Source organism: Zea mays, chromosome 5 (genome assembly GCF_902167145.1).
Source record: "Zea mays cultivar B73 chromosome 5, Zm-B73-REFERENCE-NAM-5.0, whole genome shotgun sequence".
Classification (NCBI taxonomy): Eukaryota; Viridiplantae; Streptophyta; class Magnoliopsida; order Poales; family Poaceae; genus Zea; species Zea mays.
In genome coordinates, this window is record NC_050100.1 from 129,273,764 (window position 1) to 129,279,763 (window position 6,000).

Here is a 6,000-nt window from a genome sequence, read left to right on the forward strand (position 1 = left end):
TCCTTGCCTTTCCCAAGAGCGTTTCACCCGTCACGCAGATATTACAACACATCGGAGGAACAAATAAGCAGAAGCAATTACAGTAACTTAATTTACATTCATAAGATATAGAAAGGGTGTTATTATTACAGACCAGTAGTATATGAGTGTAGAAATATTATTATTACAAACTCGGGAGGCAAAACCCCCTCCCTCTTAAAAGTATAAAGTTTTTTTAAAGGAGGACAACATCCTCCCGGGACTTCACTCTTGAGCTTCATCCTTTGGCACCACCTTAGAGCAAAAGCAGCAAAAGTTTGCTGCTTCCTCACCTACAACAACATGGATTCGAAAACCCTGAGTACGAAGTGTACTTTCGCAAGTCTTACCCGTCAAAATAAAAGACTCTCAAGGATATGCTGGCTTGAGGGAATCAAGGTAAGGCTTAATCAAGAATCAAGACTCTGTTTGCAAAAATGCTTACTAATAGTGGATCCTTAAAAATCCAGTTTTATTAGCAAGTTAAGTCATTACCTGAATCTAGAGTTCTTTCTACCCTAGTTCAAGCACTTGGCCTATACTAACCATCTTTTTATCAAACCTTCTTGTTCACTGGAATGCTACGTGTAGGGCAGTGATCAAGTCTTCATGTCCGAGAAGTAACGGCGATCCGAATCGATTAATACCCAGCTGGGGATCTCCAATCACATGACATATGTAGCACTTAACCCTTGCATATGTCAACTTGCCACCAGGTTGCCTAAGACCAGATCAGGTTCACGCCAACCAAGAGCACAAATACACCACCGTCCAACCTCTTGCCACGGAGGGTACACGCTACTCTCACCATCTCTCCACTCCCATTGCGTGTTGTCTTATTCTAGTATTAGTCTACCCGAGGCAAAGCTTACCCATGATGAGGCATGTGACCAGTTAAAAGGTCCTCGATCATCAAGCCTACATCGACAAGGTCCTTAATCGACTTAGACGGAGACACTACACCGAGACTCTCTTCTCGTGCAAGTCACCCGCCCGGTCTCAGCTTTATCATTTCATCCCAAAGTTTGGTACCTAACAGAGGTACATCTTTTTCGATGTTGAACCCATGATGGATCCACCATCAAGTTTTATTTTTGAAAACATCCCATCCCACTTGAAGCATCATCTTTTGTCAAAATAAAACATTTTGTTTGTCTAGAGCAAGACTAGGCATTAGAAAAACCTTTTCATAAAATAGGTGATCAAGGAAAGGTAATCAAACTTCCAAGGAAGGAAACACAACAATTGTTTAGCACACAACTCCTATCACCCAATGCATCGAGCAAGTGAGAAAGATTTTAAAGTAGCAAGGAGGTGGCAAATGCACCGGGGCTTGCCTTGTGTTATAGGAGAGTCGGGCTCTGCTCCACAAATATCGAAATAAAAGCAGTTCCCAGCAGGTGGGTCTTTAGGTGGTGGTGGTGCAACTCCTTCTTCTTCAACCACTACTTCTTCTTTGTTCTCTATATATATCATATATAACCATGAATGCGCATGTAATGCTTATGAAAATGCAATAATAAAGGTACATCATATTAGTTCTTGAATACAATTTTCCTTCACGGTTCTCTAGAAAACTAGGGTTTGTGGAGTCAGTATTTTAGTTCATATGGCACGCACTACTTAGAAGTTTAGGGTTTTGGGGTTTAGGTATCAAACATTGTCCAAATCAAGTCTAACTTCACCCAAGGTTTTTTAATATCATTTAAATCTTATCCAAAAAGTTTGGTGATTTTTGGAGTTACTAAATAATTTCTAAAATTCTAGAGGTATAGGTTTAAGCACTTTTAAATATTACATAATTCCTTGTTTGAACTAAAAATCATAAAACTATTTTTATTAAATACTATAGAAATTTAGGAGCTTAACAAAATTGGTCTAATATTTTTAGCATTTTCCTGGAGTTTTCTATGGATTTCCTAATTCTCGCAGAAAAAGAAAAAGGAAACAGATCAACAGTGTTGGGCTCAATCTGGCCCGAGACGGCCCAAGACAGGTGAAAATGCGCCCGCGCGCGCCCGCAGTGTTGGGTTTACACAGAAGGCCCTGACGATTTGAAAAACCAGTGAAGAGTCCCCCGCACTAGTTGTTTGAGTCACTAACAAATGCAGATAGGCCCTCCTCCTTTTTCTTCGCAACCCGCGGTCCCCCCAACGACGAACGGCGCCAGGCTGAGCTCCGGCGAGCCTGTACTGGCCAAGACACGCAATGGTCGGTGCTCTAACTTGGTTGATAGCTAATTCAACATCTAACAATCGTTTCCCCTTGATTAATTGCACGGTTCGAGCTCCCAACCACTCTGCTCACGGTGACCGCACAATCCGGGGACAATTCAAAGTGTTCCCGGTGATCTAATGGGTTCTAGCTTAATCGGTCGGGTCAAGAAGCATCAAGGACACATAAGGGTACTGAAATAAGAGAGCAGAGGACATGAACAGACCTGTAGCACGCTGGCCACGGCGAGGTGCTCACGCGGCGGTATTTAGACCGATTTGGGGGAAATGGGCAATTGGGCGGCTTTGGTGGACAATTGGAGGCAAGTGCTGGTGCATTGGATGCGTAATTACCTAGTGGAGTTCCGTAAGGCTTCAATTTATAGCACTCAACGGCAGTGGCGCTCAATTTAGAGGAGAAGCGCTGGCGACCGGGGAGAGGGGCGAGTCAATGCGGCGATCAACCGTGGCGATCGCAGGGCAAGGAGCTATGGCGGTCACTGGGCAGTCACTATGGCTCACGATGACGCGATAAATCTCCTAAGGCGTGGCGCCCCCACGGTGAATGGCGAACACGCCGGTGATGGCCGCTCGGCCAAGTCGCCGGTGCGAACAGATGAATAACCGAGCGCACAGTACTTCCAAGCTCATCCACGGCAAGATCTTTTACCCAGGGATCGTTATCCATGTTTATCCAAGCGTGAATGGTGGAATTGTCACAAATCGGCGCGCATGATCGCCGGCGGCGAGGTGCACTGCACCTGTGATTATATCCAGTGCACTGTACCATCAGTTTCTCATTTAGTCATCCTGGCAGACCACTTTGCAGAGCCTATATCTCAAATTTTCATGTGAATACTTACTAATCCGTCTTTAACAAAGTTGTAGCTCAACCAACCAGCTACAAATTGACTATAGTAACTACCCTCAATCGAGCACTAGATCCTACTCCAATTTGACCCAAAACTCTTGCCAATGTTAGTGGTGACCTTAATTCAGTTATCAGTGTGACTGACAGCACAACTTTGAGCTCATTTTTCTCCAAACTTTGTATGTGATCATAGCTTAGTTACTTAAGCAAAGTTTCAATCCTATTACAGCTCTACAAGTTTGATGTGTCGACCCTAGGCAAATTCCTTGTATTTCTAAAAATACAAAGCTCCAAAATCAGCCCTATTCAACTGATTTTAGACTTAGGCATATGGAGTGCATGAGGGGCCTTTTGCACTTAAGTCCAAATCTCATCTTTTGACTTGGAAATACTCAAATGTGTGAAGCATATGATTTGAGGTGCCCTAATACCTTGTTTTTTGCACCTTGGTCCAAAAGTGCACCAATTTTACACTTAGCCCCCTAGGGTTTTAATTTAGGGTTTTCCAGGGGTCTTTTTAGGGGTTTTGGCACTTTTAGGGTTTGGATGCCACACAAGTCCATTAAATGTGATATCTTATGATCATTTCTAATGAGTTTTGAAGTTTTCTCATGCTTGGGCTTTATTATCACTCCTAAGCTTAGTTTAGGGTTAAGTACCCTACCCTAGGGTTTCACACATAACAAGTCACACCAATACAACTTATTTGAAATTTTTGCCTAGTGAATGCACTCTAAGTGTAACAAACACATGATATGCTAATGCTCATGATGTTATGCTCAAGGTTTAGTGACAGTAACACCAGGGGTGTTACACCCTCTCTTTCTCCCTCGCACCCGCTCTTCCACTGACAACCCGGTCCGGCTCGTGAGCCCTAAAAGGGAATTAGGCTTACACCTATTTCCTAATTGATTTTGGTGGTTGAATTGCCCAACACAAATAATTGGACTAACTAGTTTGCTCTAGTCTATAAGTTTTACAGGTGCCCAAGATTCACAATAAGCCAATAAAAAGACCAAGAAAGGGTTCAAACAAAGTGAGCAAAAGACAACTCAAAGGCACCCTGGTTTGGCACACCGGACTGTCCGGTGTGCCACCGGACAGTGTCCGGTGCACCAGGGCACTTGAAGCTGAACTCGCTACCTTCGAGAATTTTAGAGGGCGCTCTGCTATAATTCACCGGACTGTCCGGTGAGTCACCGGACAGTGTCCGGTGCACACCGAACTGTCCGGTGTGCCAGCGGAGCAACGGCTACTTCGCGCGCAACGGTCGTCTGCAACCGCATTCAATGCGCTACAGTGCGCGCCAGAGCCAGAGCACGCGCAGTTGGCGCACCAGACATTCTATAGGACTTGTCCGGTGCACCACCGGACAGCCCAGAGGCCCCACAAGTCAGAGCTCCAACGGTTGAACCCTAACGGCTTGCTGACGTGGCTGGCGCACCGGACAGTGTCCGGTGGCGCACCGGACTGTCCGGTGCGCCATGCGACAGCACACTTCCAACGACCATTTTTGGTGGTTGAGGCTATAAATACCCCACCCACTCCACATTCAATGGCATCCAAGTTTCTACACTTCTATACCTTACAAGAGCTATAGCATTCAATACAAGACACACCAAAGAGATCAAATCCTCTCCCAACTCCACACAAAGCTTTAGTAATTAGAGAGAGTGATTTGTTGTGTTCATTTGAGCTCTTGCGCTTGGATTGCTTCTTTTCTTTCTCATTCTTCTTGTGATCAAACTCAATTGTAACCAAGGCAAGAGACACCAATTGTGTGGTGGTCCTTGCGGGGACTTTGTGTCCCGTGTGATTGAGAAGAGAAGCTCACTCGGTCTAAGTGGCCGTTTGAGAGAGGGAAAGGGTTGAAAGAGACCCGGTCTTTGTGACCACCTCAACGGGGAGTAGGTTTGCAAGAACCGAACCTCGGTAAAACAAATCCTTGTGTCTCGCTCTTCATTTGCTTGCGATTTGTTTTTCACCCTCTCTCTTGGACTCGTTTATATTTTCTAACGCTAACCCGGTTTGTAGTTGTGATTAACTTTGCAAATTTCAGTTTCGCCCTATTCACCCCCCCTCTAGGCGACTTTCAATTGGTAGCAAAGTCTGGTGCTTCATTAGAGCCTAACCGCTCGAAGTGATGCCGGGAGATCACGCCAAGAAGGAGATGGTGACCGGCGACAAGCCCGCTACAAGCCACGGGAAGGCTTCATCGCAAGAGTCCCACAACAAAGGGAAAGGGAAGGATAAGAAGTCCCCTTCACACAAGTCGCATCGGAGTAGCGACAAGAAAAAGAAGATGAGGAAGGTGGTCTACTACGAGACCGATTCTTCATCACCATCCACCTCCGGCTTCGACGCGCCGTCCATTACTTCTAAGCACCATGAGCGCAAGAAGTATAGTAAGATCCCCCTACGCTACCCTCGTATTTCAAAGCGTACTCCTTTACTCTCCGTTCCACTAGGCAAACCACTGGTTTTTGACGGTGAAGATTATAATATGTGGAGTGACAAAATGAGGCATCATCTAACCTCACTCCACACAAGTATTTGGGATGTTGTTGAGATTGGAGTACAGGTACCATCACCGGGGGATGAAGACTATGATTCAGACGAGGTCGCCCAAATCCGGCACTTTAACTCCCAAGCCACCACTATACTCCTCGCTTCTCTAAGTCGAGAGGAGTATAACAAGGTACAAGGATTAAAGAGCGCCAAGGAAATTTGGGACGTACTCAAGACCACGCACGAAGGAGATGAGGTGACCAAAATCACCAAGCGGGAGATGATCGAGGGGGAGCTCGGTCGGTTCCGACTCAACCAAGGCGAGGACCCTCAAGCCATGTACAACCACTTGAAGTCCTTGGTGAACCAAGTGCGCAACCTCGGGAGCAC